Source organism: Zalophus californianus, chromosome X (genome assembly GCF_009762305.2).
Source record: "Zalophus californianus isolate mZalCal1 chromosome X, mZalCal1.pri.v2, whole genome shotgun sequence".
Taxonomy (NCBI): domain Eukaryota; kingdom Metazoa; phylum Chordata; class Mammalia; order Carnivora; family Otariidae; genus Zalophus; species Zalophus californianus.
This window is the reverse complement of record NC_045612.1, coordinates 107,516,371-107,530,788: the sequence shown is the minus strand read 5'-3', so window position 1 is coordinate 107,530,788 and position 14,418 is coordinate 107,516,371. Positions and strand designations below refer to the sequence as shown.

The 14,418-nt window shown below is 38.1% G+C and overlaps 1 protein-coding gene across 4 annotated transcripts in view; it reads left to right on the top strand.

The window, feature by feature from the left end:
• LOC113931573 (melanoma-associated antigen B18-like) overlaps positions 1-14,418 on the top strand; it is a 142,752-nt gene that overhangs the window by 104,726 nt on the left and 23,608 nt on the right. Inside the window, exon 1 of one of the 4 annotated variants that reach the window (XM_027609703.2) lies at positions 8,309-8,418. The exons of the other annotated variants lie outside the window; for them this stretch is intronic. The gene's annotated coding sequence lies outside the window, so the exon portion shown is untranslated. Of the gene's footprint in view, positions 1-8,308; positions 8,419-14,418 lie in introns of those variants that run through there. 4 annotated transcript variants of the gene reach the window in all.

Below are 14,418 nucleotides of genomic sequence, written 5' to 3'. Positions count from 1 at the left end.
TCTTACTTTTCTATTCCATGTGCATAATTGAGCCAAGTGATTCTTAGGTCACATCATTTTGGGAGCCATAAAATAAGGCATTACAGAACCTACCCAAAGGACTAATGAACTTAAATGCAGCTAGAAATAAATGCAAAATCACGTGTAGTTAATGGATAGTATATTCACAGTAGTAAATTTATTTCTTTGATTGGTTTTACAAATAGCTGTATCTCTATCAGCAGTAATAGTGAGTACGATATCAATTACCAGCGACAATTTATCAGATCTTGATAATTTAGTTCTAGGTTGTTTGATAGGGGATGCCTGGGAGCTTTCCCCTTCATCACTAGTTATTACGCTGTTACTGTAATATTGATTTGGAGAGATTATGTATTACCAGTATATCAACCTTCAAACTGGTAGAATTAATGAAGCTTTTATTTTTTTAAACCTTTTTTTAAAAGATTTTATTTGTTCATTTGAGAGAGAGAGAGAGACAGAGAGAGCATTATCTGAGGGAGAGGCAGAAGCAGACTCCCCACTGAGCAGGGAGCCTGAGGCGGGGCTCAAGCCCGGGACCCTGGGATCATGACCTGAGCCAAAGGCAGACACTTAAGCGACTGAGCCACCCGGTGCCCCATAGTGAAGCTTTTAATGAGTGTTTCAAGTCCGAGGCATCAGAACTGCTGCACACGGTTGTGCATTTTTGCTCTGCACACAGTCACCTGGCTATGGGGGTGAGTTGGGGTACAAATTCAGCCCATGCTTGCCTAGCTAAGCCCTGCACCCTTGAGTGGAATTGAAGCTTACAGAAGATGGGATACTTTTTTCCTAACAAAAAAAGTACTGTTTGTACCCAAGCCATAGGGAACGGCCCAGAGGGAGGCTTTAAAAATTTCTCAAAGGGTGCAGAGTAGAGTGGAGGTGGCTCTAAGAGTAGCTTCTCTTCACAATCATACTCGCGTGTGAACTGTTATGCCTTTAATATAAAATCAGGGTTTCATAAAATCTGCTTTTTTTGCATTTTAAGTCTTAATGTAGTAAAAAGGATGCTGGGTATCAGAAACCAGTTTTCATTAATGCCATTATCAGAATTACATTGAATTTTCTAACATTCCAAATGAATAGGTGACTAATTTTATTCACAGAACACACATTTTTACCATTAAAAGTGACATTACAGGGGCACCTGGGTGGCTCGGTTGGTTAAGCATCTGACTTTTGATTTTGGCTCAGGTCATGATCTCAGGGTCGGGAGATCGAGCCCCATGTCCAGCTCCTTGCTTAGCATGGAGTCGGCTTGTCCTTATGCCTCTCTCTCTGCTCCTCCCCCGACTCATGCATTCTTTCTCTCTCTCTCTCTCTGTCAAATAAATAAATAAAATCCATAACAAAAAAGTGACATTACATGTGCATACATCAGAGCTCTTAGGTTTGTTATTCTGAGAGCGTAAATGTGTGTGTTTAAGAGAGAGAGAGACAGAGAACTATTACCCATATATCACTGAAAAATAATTGTGCCCATGGGCGAATTTTTGCTTGGGCTTTGTGATTATTTTTCTCTCAGTATGCACCCCGTCTCTCACTCTCTTGTTCTTTCCATTTCTTAGTATGTTTATCCTTGGATATTGATAACAATAATAATAGAAATTTAAAATGTAGCTACTCTGATAATCAGGGTTAATGGAAGGGAACAACGTTTCAGATGATCTGATACGACAGTAGATTTGCCTAAATTTGTAAATATATAATTCGATTGAAATTAGATGGAATTTATGGCATATATGGGAGTTTACATACATATAATGAAACCACCTTCCTTTATATCATATACAAAAATAAAATCCATATCAATTAATATAGTAACTTTTAAAATATCTATAAAGTTATTAAAATAGCATATACCTTAAGAAATATCATCTTAAGTGAAACATTAGATCTAGAACCCATAAAGTAAAATATTAATGTTAGTAAATTTTATTATATAAAGATTACCATGTTCAAAGTTTTTTTAAAAAGCACTCTAAAGTTAATATTCAGGTATAAGACAGAGAAAATATTGCAGTGCATATGACATATAAAGAGTTAACTTCTAGAATATATGACAAATCACACAAATCAACAAGAAACACAGATCCTAATAGAAAAATGTGCAAAGGATATGACCTGACAGTTGACAGAAGGAAAAATGCAGATGGCCAATAAACTCTTAAATCTTTATTATTTATTTATTTATTTATTTATTTTTAAGTAAGCTCTATGCCCAACCTGGGGCTTAAACTCATGACCCTGAGATAAAGAGTCACGTGCTCTACTGACTGAGCCAGACAGGCACCCCGAGATGGCCAATAAACTTTTAAAAGAATGCATTATTGTAGTAGTAATCAGGGATATTTGAGTTTTAAAAACTAAGGGACATCATTTTTTATCTATCTCCTAGGCAAGACTAAAAACCGTTGTTAACAATCCACTATGAGAGAGGACATAGGAAAATGAATATTCTAATTCATATTAGTGTATTATTTGGTAGAAAAATTTGATTGTGCCAGTCATAATTTAAAATGTAACTATCTTGGGGAACCTGGGTGGCTCAGATGGTTAAACGTCTGCCTTTGGCTCAGGTCATGATCCCAGGGTCCTGGGATTGAGCCCCGCATCAGGCTCCCTGCTCCGCGGGAGGCCTGCTTCTCCCCCTCCCTCTGCCACTCCCCTTGCTTGTGTTCACTCTCTCGCTGTGTCTCTCTCTGTCAAATAAATAAATAAAATCTTTAAAAAAAATTAAAAAAATAAAATGTAACTTTTTATCCCTTAATTCCATTTCTATGTCTCTGATCCAGAAGAAATAATGAATATTCCCACAAATATTCAAGTACAAGAATATTTGTCACCTCTCTTTTTTTAACATAGCAAATATCATATGCTATAATCTGTCCAAAGTATGTAGCCCATGCTTGCTCACCTACCTCTTGCAAGGAACTTATAAGTTGGTATGGATATTATCCCCAATTTATGTTTGAGAAACATCTTTCAAGGATAGTAAGGAGACACAATGACTAAATACAGCATGGGATCCTGAATTGGACCCTGGAACAGAAAAGGCCATTAATGGAAAAACTGGCAAAAAAAAACGAATAAAGTCGGGGCACCTGGGTGGCTCAGTCATTAAGCATCTACCTTCAGGATTGAGCCCCACATCGGGCTCCCTGCTTGGCGGGAGGCCTGCTTCTCTCTCTCCCACTCCCCCTGCTTGTGTTCCCTCTCTCTCTGAGTCTCTCTCTGTCAAATAAATAAATAAAATCTTAAAAAAAAAGAGTGAAGTCTAGAGTGAATAATATTGTACCACTGTAAATTTCTTAGTGTTAATAAATGTACCATAGTTATGTAAGATAATATTAGAGGAAGCTGGGTGAAGGGTATATAGGAACTATATGTACTATCTTTTCAACTTTTCTGTAAATCTGCATTCTTTTTTTTTTTTTTAAGATTATTTGAGAGAGAGAGAGAGCATCCATGAGTGGGGGGGGCAGAGGGAGAGAGAGAATCTCAAGCAGACTCTCTCCTGAGCAGGACCCTGAGTTCATGACTTGAGCAGAAATCAAGAGTTAGACATTCAATCAGCTGAGCCAGCCAGGTGCCCCTGCATTCATTTTTTAAACAAGTTTTTAAAGATATTCTCAATATCCCACAGTTAGCAAGTGGCAGAGCTTGTTGGGACAGAGGGAGAGAAAAGCCATGGAGTAAAAGACCCTTTACTATAGGCAGGCAAATGGACCCATATAGAGACAGAATTTGAGAGTACCGATTCTGTTATTTGCTTTTGACCAACCTATCTGACTGCAGTCTGCAAACACTACATGATAATTTTCTCCTTCAGGTAAAAGAAGCTGTGAAGGCAATAAAACTAAATGAGGCAATACTTAACACTCAGGTAAATCAGTAGGCTAGACAGCCACATAAACACCTACGACATGAAGAATGTTCCTTGAAGTTCATAGACACTACTGTGGAGATGTTACCAGGAACATCATATCAAGGGTTTATGAGCTTCTGAGTTTTGAACGTATATCTTGACTAGAAAATCAAAATTCAGAACAGTAATGCTAGAATTTAACATTTTAAAGTGTTCTCTCTCTGTATAGATGTATCCCTATTTCCTTGCCTATCTTTGTCTCTGTCTATAAAAAACTCTTCTGATAATTTTTCCAAAGTCAAGAATTCACTTTGTTTACTAGGTGTTGGAAATAATCTTCTTAAAGTTTCTTCTATGGAGCACATACTTCAATCTACTTGTAATATGCAGTGCCAGAGTCTGTGGCTTTAACAACTGCTATCTTTATGTAATAATTCAAAATTCAACACTGAAATCCCCATCAACAGGAAATTGATTAAATAGACTTTGTTACATGTAGAATATGAAATATTATATGCCAGTTAAAATGGGAATATCGCTAAGATATTTTGTGAGTGGGGAAAAAATGACAGTTGGAGAATGGTGTATATTGTGAGCCAATGAGCCTGTGTCAAGCAGAATTTCTAATATACCTTGCAAAGCTATTCTGCTCTAATCTGCAGATCCTGTGAAGATGATGAAATTGTACTTCTGCAGTTATGTTGTGTTATATGACACAATTACGCTTGAGTAAGATAAAGAGATGATCTAGATGCATCTGCTAATCACTTGAGAACTTTGGCTGGCTGATGGCAGATGTGAAAGATATCTGAATCATGAGAAGGACTTAAAGTACCACTGCTGATTTGCAGTTCAAGTGACAATATGAGATGGAATACAGGCAGCCTTGAAGAGCTGAGAACGGTCCACAGTCTATAGCCAGCCGGTAAACAGGGATCTCAGTCCTACAATCACAAGGAACTAAATTCTGCTAATGACAGAAATGAGCTTGGAAGAAGACTCTAAGCTCCAGGTGAGAACACAGCCAGCCAAAACCTTGACTTTGGACTTGGGAAGCCCTAAGTAGAGAATCTATGCATGCAGAAATGTGAGCTAATGCATGGGTATTGCTTTAAGCCACTAAGTTTGTAGTAATTTATTATGGCAGCAATATAAAGCTAATACAGAGCCAATCCATGTATAATGCACACAAAGCTGCTTTTCACATAAGGCTGATACAGGTGGTTACTCTGAATTGGAGAAGTATTGAGGAGGAGGAGAGGGGTTTTTTTTTTTTCTTTATTTATTTGTATATTATTTTGTTGTACAATGGGGATGAATTTTTTTTTAAGATTTTACTTATTTGATAGAGAGAGCGCACACAAGTAGGCAGAGTGGCAGGCAGAGGGAGAGGGAGAAGCAGGCTCCCCAGTGAGCAGAGAATTCAACATGGGGCTCGATCCCAGAACCCTGGGATCATGACCTGAGCTGAAGGCAGATGCTTAACTGACCGAGCCACCCAGGCGCCCCAGGGGATGAATTCTTTTATCAGCTTAGTATTTAACAAAGCAATTTTAAAGTATAAAGCCATTTATGAAGATCTGATTGTAAAGAAGTTGGAATTTTCCCATTCAGATTTTCCATATATTTTATGAATGCTTATATTGGGCCAGGTGGGGTTAGGCACTGGGTATAGAGTAGTCAATGAGATATATCTCCAGCCTGGTGGAGGTCAGAGTCTGGTGGAGGAGATAAGATAAAGCCAAGTCTGTGAAGTTCTTTTTGTTAAAGGGCAATGTGCAAGGTGCTAGGCATATGGCAAGGTCCCTTCTGAGACAGAACAAGAGAAGTTGACCAGAGCAGGATTCAAGAAGTGCATCAAAAGGAGTATTACAGAGTTTGAATTTTATTCTGAGCCCAAGTGGGAAGCTTCTGAAACATTAAAATAGGCAGTGGCATAATCTTACTCATAGTATAGAAATACTACTGTGGTAACCTCATAAAGAATACACTGGAGGAGGGAATGGGAGACGGGTATTTGCTTCCTAAGAAAGTACTATGTTGCCCATGTATTTATACACTCTCCTCTGTGTATTAATTATATTTTATGTTTTAAAAAATACAGTGAAATATTCCAAAATAAGATAGCAGAAGTAGGGCTGAGGAGACAAATGTCAAGGATATTTTGGAGGCACTATCAACAGTCCTTACTGAACTTGACGTGGGAGTGAGAAAGCAGGAGTGAGCCAGCAAGAAAACCACCAAAGTTTCTGTGCCATTCATTAATGAGAGGAGACCAGAGGAAAGGCAGTTTTGCAGGGAGAATGTGATGATACCCATTCTGGGCTTGCGTGGTGTGAGGCATTCTGAGATATCCAAAGGCACATGCTGGGTAGACAGCTCAGTTCTGGAGTTCAGGGCAGTGATTAGGATTGTGTATCTTTCCCCCCTTGCTTTATTGAGGTGTAATTGGTATATAAAAACTGCACCTAATTAAAACATACAATTTTGTGAGTCTGGACATGTGTATACATTCGTGTTACCTTCACCACAGTCAAGGCAATAAACGCTGGATTTTATATCTTACGAAGGCTTTTAACACCACAGAGCAGAAAATATGACTAATAGTGGCTTGTAAAACATGGGTTTATTTTTCTTATACAAAAATAATTTGAGGGAGGCAGTTTTAGGCATTGTTTTTGTTGCTCAAAAATGCCATAAAAATCTTGCCACTTTTTAGATTTCTGTTCTTCTGTAACCTAGAGTGTTCTGGGTTTTTGTTTGATTGTTTTTGTTTTTGTTTAATGTCTCCTCTTACTGGCATTTTCCTGCCCCAGATCCAGGCATTATGTCTGAGTTCAAAGGATGAGAAGAGATGGGATGAACCCAACAAGTTCTCCTCTCCTTTGATCAGAAAGTTCCCTGGCAGACAGCCCTCATAGTTTGTTGTCTGAAAGTGGGAGATGGCAAGAAATAAAGGAGATTGATAGTAGTACCCGTGTTAGTGAAACAATACAATCAGGCCCCCAAATGTAGATGGTAATTCAGTCTATGGCACTAGGTCCAGGGCAAGTGTGTAGAGTTAAAAAAAAATATTTTCAAAAGAGACATTTGATAAAGGACTGTTATCCAAAACATCCAAAGAACTTGCAAAACTCAGGAAAAAGAAAACATACAACACGATTAATAATGGACGACCATAGACGGGCGCCTGGCTGGCTCATTCGGTAGAGCATGCGACTCTTAATCTCAGGGTCTTGAGTTCAAATCCCATGTTGGGCGTGGAACCTACTTAAAAATAAATAAATAAATAAATAAATAGGCCATAGATTTGACCAGACACCTCACCACAGAAGATATACAGATGGCAAATAAGCATATGAAAAGATGCTTTACATCATGAATGCAAATTAAAATAACGAGACACCACCACACACCTATTAGAATGGCCAGAGTCCTGAACACTAACAGCACCAAATGCTGGTGAAGATTTGGTCAAGAGGAACTTGCATGGCTGGTGGGAATGCAAAATGGTACAGCCACTTTGGAAGACACTCTGGCGATTTCTTATGAAACTAAACATATTCTTTCCATACAGTCAAGCACTTGCACTCCTTGGTATTGCCCTAAGGAGTTGAAAACTTATGTCCACAAAAAAACTTGCCCATGCATATTTATAGCAGCTTTATTCATAATTGCCAAAACTTGGAAACGCTCATAATGTCCTTCAGCAGGTGAATGGATAGACTGTGGTATATCCTGACAATGGAATATTATTCTCTGCTAAAAAGAAACGAGCTATCAAGCCATGAAAAGATATGGAAGAACCTTAAATGCGTATTGCTAAGTGAAAGAAGCTAATCTAAAAAGGCTACATACTGTATGATTTCAACTATATAACATTCTGGCAAAAGCAAAACTCTGGAGACAGTAAAAAGATCAGTGGTTGCCAGAGGTGGGGGCAGAAAGAATGAATAGGTAGAGGCCAGTAAATTTTTAGGGCATTGAAAATACTCTATATGATACTATTTATGATAGATACATGCCATTATACATTTGACTAAACCCATAGAATGTATAACACTAAGAGTTTCTTAATGTGAAATCCTGGCTTTGGGTGATTATGATGTGTCAATGTCAGTACATCATTTGTAACAAAGGTACCACCCTGGTGAAGATGTTGATAATAGAAGATGCTATGTATGTGTGGGGTCAGAGGGTATATGAGAAATATCTGTATCTTCTTCTCACTTTTGATATGAACCTAATACTTTTACTATATCAAGTCTTTTGAAAGATTCAAATCATAATAACTTATTTGGGAAAAATGAAATCACTAAAAGGGAATTCACTAGTTCATTCATGGCGATAACAATGCGCACATTTGTTCCAGGCACTGTACTAATCATTGAAGAGCCAGCCTGCGTTATAAGGGAAGGTGATAGGAACCCAAACAAATGCCTAGATGTGTCCTGCAGTGCTCATAAAAGACATGACCAACTAATGTCAAACATGACTTCAGAATCATTATGAACACAACCCAACAGGTAACCACTAGCCATTGATCAGAATTTGGCATGCAGGATATAAACTTTTTATCATCCCTTATCTAGTATTTTGTATACATGCTAGAATTGAACTTTAATATAAGTGTGAAGAATAATACAGAATTTTCTAAAAATAAGTCAGAGCTCTACTTAAAATTTAGAAATATATGTTTTAATTGAAGCACAGTAATCACGTGTTACTGTATTCTCGTACTCCTCTGTCTCCTGATTTATAGGTTGTATGCCAAATGTGTACATATTTTTCTTTCCTTTACATCCATGTCATATATTTACAAAAATGCAGACTGCAAAGTTATCAACGTGACTAATGCAGTTTAAAAATTTCCCAGAATATATGCTCTCTCTTTTATATATTCAAATAGATAAAAATCTAGGAATATATTAAGCTTTGAAAATTACTGGAAAATATTTCTCAAATGCGACCATCTTTACTATCTATGAAATATACCAATGGCTGGCACATTTGGTTCTGCAACTAGTAACTAATGTGTGAGTTAGTTTTTTTGCACTGGTTTGAGGAACTTAATCCCCAACCTTCCACTAAACCTAGCAAGTCAAAAAGTACAAGTTTTGTCATGCTACACAGTTGATTTTGCATAGGAACGGTCTTAAAATAAGGATATCTAGTAAACATTTTAAAAGATGATAATGAAATGTGACCATCTACAAATAATAGCTACCATTTTTGAGCACAGAATCTATGAGAAGCAACTTATATTCATTATCATACGTAACTGTCACAATAAATTATCTCGTTTAATTATCACAGTTGTCACAAAGTCTTGAAAGGTGTCAGTGTAACTGTTTAAGGATGAAAAACAACTGAAGTTCAGATTCAAGGTCAACACAATTAGTATGTGGTAGAGCTAGGAAGTGAATTCAAATATAGCCTCATAGAAAAGTGAGTAATCAATACACTTGATTGATTTTCAGATGTTATAGACAAATGCATAGCTGTGTGTTATTACATGTCTCTTGAGAATCTACAGAATGTAAGCTGGGCATAATGTCTGCAGCACAGCCTACATTTCCTAGACTCCCTTGCCACTAACTAGGCTCAAGACACGGCATGAAACCACTCATGTCGTCTTCTTGGAGGCAAAGCTGCTGGTCCTAGACGTTATTTTTTTTCTCTGTCTGTAAGCTAGAATTTGGCTATGGCAGTGGCCAAACTCTACCATGCAGAGGAGGAAACCAGCCCAGCAGGTGGCGGAACAAGAGGGAAGGAACCTGGTCCCAGCTTGTGGCAATTCCATCCTCCCAGCCTGGAAAACTCACTACTGGACACGTGTCTACATGTGACAGAGAAATCACTTCCCATCTTATTTAATTCAGTGTAAACTACTGTCACTCTGTTAGAAAATTTAGCCTTAACAAATACAATTTAGTTATCTGATTTTCTTTACTGTCGCTCCACCTGCACCCTCTACTTAAACCTTAACCCTGACCTCAACCCTACACACTTTCTTTCAGCTCTTAGTCTCAAAAAACCTAAGAAACAAGCTAATTAACATATAAAATGGGAGGCAAAAATCACATCATAATATGGGACTACAGGACACAGGTGTGTATTCTATATGTTTATACAGTATTTGACTCTTCTTGTTCTTGCTCGTTCATGCTTTCATTCAGGTTTACTTCATTAGTATTTCTCAACAGAATTTTATTAGTACCTGCTATAGAGTAAATGTCTGTGTTCTCCCCAAATTCATATGTTAAAATTCTGTCCCACAAGGTGATGGTATTAAGAGATGGGGCCTTTGAGGAGTGATCATCAGGTCGTAAGGGCAGAGCCTCATGAATGGGATTAGTGCTCACATCAAAGAGGCCCCAGGGAGAACCCTAGTCTCTTTTGCCATGTGAAGTTATAGCAAAAAGACAGCCTTCTAGGACGTGGGCTCTCATGACACACCAAATCTGCCGGTGCCTGATCTTGGACTTCCCAGCCTCCACAGCTATGAGAAATAAATTTCTGTTATTTATAAGCCACCCAGTTTGTGGTGTTTTGTTATAGCAGCCTGAACAGACTAAGACAGTATCTACCCATTCCAGGCATGCCATATCATGGGGGGAGAGGAAGATAAGTAGAATCCTCTCTTATTCGCAACCCAGTGGGATATCAGACATGTAAGGAAATGAATACCATCTCACGGTATTCAGTAGTAAAGAATCAAAATCTTATGGGAGAATAAATAAAAAGTCACTTATTTATGCTAGGGATTTCAGGAGGGTTTTCCAGACTGTGTTTGTTCAGGCTGCCATAACAAAATACCATAGACTGGGTGGCATAAACTGCAGGTATTTATTTCTCACGGTTCTGGAGGCTGGGAGTCCAAAATCAAGGTGATGGCAGCTTTGGTTCCCTAGGGAGGGCCCTTTCCCTGGCTTGCAGATGGCTGCCTTCTTGCTGTGTCCTCACTTGGCAGAGAGAGAAACAGAGAGGGGCAGCAAAAGCATGAGCAAGCTTTGGTCTCTCTTCCTCTTTTTATAAGGATGCTAACCCCATCATGGGAGCTCCACCCTCATGACCTCATCTAAACCTAAGTACCTCCCCTGGGCCCTACCTCCAAATACCATCGGTTAGCATTTCAGTGTATAAATTTTGAGGTACACAAACATTCAGTCCAAACACAGAAGATGTAAAAAGTGCACTGAATATTGGAGGTTCACTGACTTCTAGTCTTCAAGTCCAGTTTGTTTTTAAGGCATACAGGGTACAGGAAAACTGAAGACCTCAGTGCTTTCTCTTCATTCTGCGGATACTGTCATATTTGGTTTACTTTCTGCCTCTGACTGTGTAGAAAAACCATCCCTTCACATTTATAAAGCTGGAAATAACTTACTCCAAATACCATCTTTTATTAGAAAGGGCTTTGTGTTAGTTTTGTGTTTGTTTGTTTGTTTGTTTGTTTTGAAATAATTATAGGGTCATAGGAAGTTGCAAAAATAGTACAGAGAGATTGCCTGTACCTTACGTCCAGCTGCCTCCAACAATAAAACCATGGAGATTTATAGTACAGTATCAAAACCAGGACTACAGAGATTACTCAGATGTCACCACTTTTTACAAGCACTTTGTGTGTGTGTGTGTGTAGTTCTGTGAATCTTACCACACATGTAGGTTCATGTAACTACAGCCACAATCAATATACCAAACTGTTCCATTGTGAGAAAGGAATGCCCCTGTGCTTCCCTTCTATAGTAGCATACTTCCCAGCCCTGAACCGTGATAACAACTAATACGTTTTCCATCTCTGTAATTTTGTTAAGAATGCTATGTAAATGGAGTACTACAATATAAACCGCCCCCCCTTTTTTTTGAACAGCAAGGATACAGTACAATGCATGTGACCAATCTCAAGCAGATACTTGAGGGCTAATTGTGGAGGCTTTCCCTGGATCTTCCCTTGTAATATCTGCTCTTGCTACCTCTTCTGTTTATGTCTGGGAACAGAAGCCAGACCGTAGCTGGCCACCTAGTCCTGATTAAGAGGCATGTAGGACCATATTCTTAACCAGAAATACTCTGAAAGGGCTTGACAGGGCTCAGTCACCTAGTTTATATGTGAAGGGACACTTTTTCCATAGTGTATTTAGAGGGATGATGCAACGTGCTCACTAGAAGGTTGGGGCAGCAGTTGGGGTTATTTCTCCACAGAAGGCCAACAATATCCATTGACATCAGTGACCACTGTTGCATCTTTGGATGAAATTAGAGGGAGGGAAAGAAAGCCAACCAGCAACAAATACCAAGCATCAACAGCCTGGTCCTTCACTGGCTGGACCATTGCGAGAGGTCAGAATAGAACACAGAGACTGGGTTGCCAGTGAGCATTGTTGCACCAGGGCACGTGGTGAGTTGGCAGCAGGTGTTTGTCTTACCTTTGGTGCACAAAACAAGCCGACTTCTTTGCTGCTAATAGTCTGCATGCTCCTCAGGGCCAAGGCACAGGTGTGCTCTTGCTGTGGAAAGGAAAAAGACAAAGGGTGAGTTTTTCTTGACTAACTCTAAACCCTCCTCACATCTTAGAACAGTAGCAGATGGGTTTTATTAAATGTAAAAGGTTAAATTGTACCATTACTAGAAAAAAACGTAGACACATATGTATATAATTTGGGGTTGGAGAAAACTTCCAAAGCATCATAATAATATAAAAGAGTGACATTTTCAGAAAGTTTATATAAAATAATTTTGGCACAATCCTAATATATAAGGTGAAAGACAAGTGACAAATGGACAAGCATTATATATTTTGTAGTGTAACAGGTATATAGTAGAGTTGGCGTATATTTTATATGTGTGTATACACACGCAAAGGAAAGGGTTACTATATTTTGTATATATTTATATAATGTTATATATGTTTCATTTATTAATGCCTCTTGATAATTAAAGAAAAAAACTGTAAATTCTCCAATAGAATAAAAATGACCTAAACAAATATTTTTTTGAGGATAGTTGACACACAATGTTACATTAGTTTCAGGTGTACAACATAGTGACTCAACAAGTTTATACATCATGCTGTGCTCACCAAGAGTGTAGCTACCATCTGTCACCGTACAACGCTATTACAGTACCATTAACTATATTCCCTGTGCTGTTCCCTGTATTCCTGTGACTTATTCAGTCCATAACTGGAAGCCTGTATCTCCCACTTCCCTTCACCCATTTTGTCCATCCCCCACCCCCCTCCCCTCTGGCAACTATCAGTCTGTTCTCTGTATTTATAGGTGTGGTTCTGCTTTTTGTTTCCCTAAACAAACATTTTAGAAAACAAATATAAGTATCTATTGATTGCTACTTTGTGCTTGGTGTAGTGCTATGTAATGGGAAAAGAGCAGAATGTCAGAAATTTCACAATTTATTGGAAGCTTACAGGAAATTTATAGTTTAATAGGAATAACACTAATGGTCAATAAATATAAAAAATAAATACAGCCTTACACTTAGCCAAAGAAGTGCAATCCAAACAACCATAAAATGTAATTTTCAAGCGATTAAATTGCCGATGATTAAAAAAGGAGAAGAGTCAGTGTTGATTTGAATGTTGGGAAGTAGGCATTCTGCAGTCTACTAACTTTTTGGATGTAACTATCAAATATATTAAAATTATTTATTATATGTATGTGTGTATGTGTATATATATACATATATATATACACATACACACACAAAGTTTATACAATTGCTTAGAAGTGTGAAAAATTTGAAAACGTAAATATTGCACAAAGGGGGATGGGGCAAGAACATTGTTACACTTCTATAATGGAGTACTATGCACCATTACAAATCATGATGTAAAACTATGTTATCTATGTACAAGTTTTCAGACAAATGTGCATAGCATTTTTGTGTGTGTGTAAAACTAAATACACAAATGCCATGAAAACTGGTGTTTTTCTCTAGGTGGTGAGTTTTCATTAGAAAGAAATTACTTTTACTCCTACTCCGTATTTTCTTCTTCTTTTAAACGTAGAATTAACACTTATTACCTGTAAAAACAAAGCACTGAAGAAAAAGAAGCAGATTAAAACATAGGCATTATAACACATTTAATGTCAGTACATTAGCATTTTCTTGAACTCTATTTTGTGTTTTTAAGGCTGTTCAGGAGTAGTAGCTAGTTTGACCCTCAAAACAACTCTGTGAGTTAAGTGTTATTTCAGCTGAGCAAAAAGACCCTTTAGAACACACTCACAGTAGGAGTGTCAAATCAAAGATTTATCACCAATGAATTAAAAGAAAATTGTACACATTAATCAGTGTTGGAAGCACAAGATGAGCCAGACATTGTAGAGATACCCTCCCACCTTGTTTTCTTTTCCCCAGGAGATGCACTGGAGGCCTGTGTGCTCACTTCTTAAACCCAGTGGGGTAACTGTGAGCAGGTGGAAACTGCCAGAATCAGGTTCTGTGCACAAAGCATACTAAACAGGCCACATGGGGAAAACTGTTTCTTCCATAATAAAAGTTGG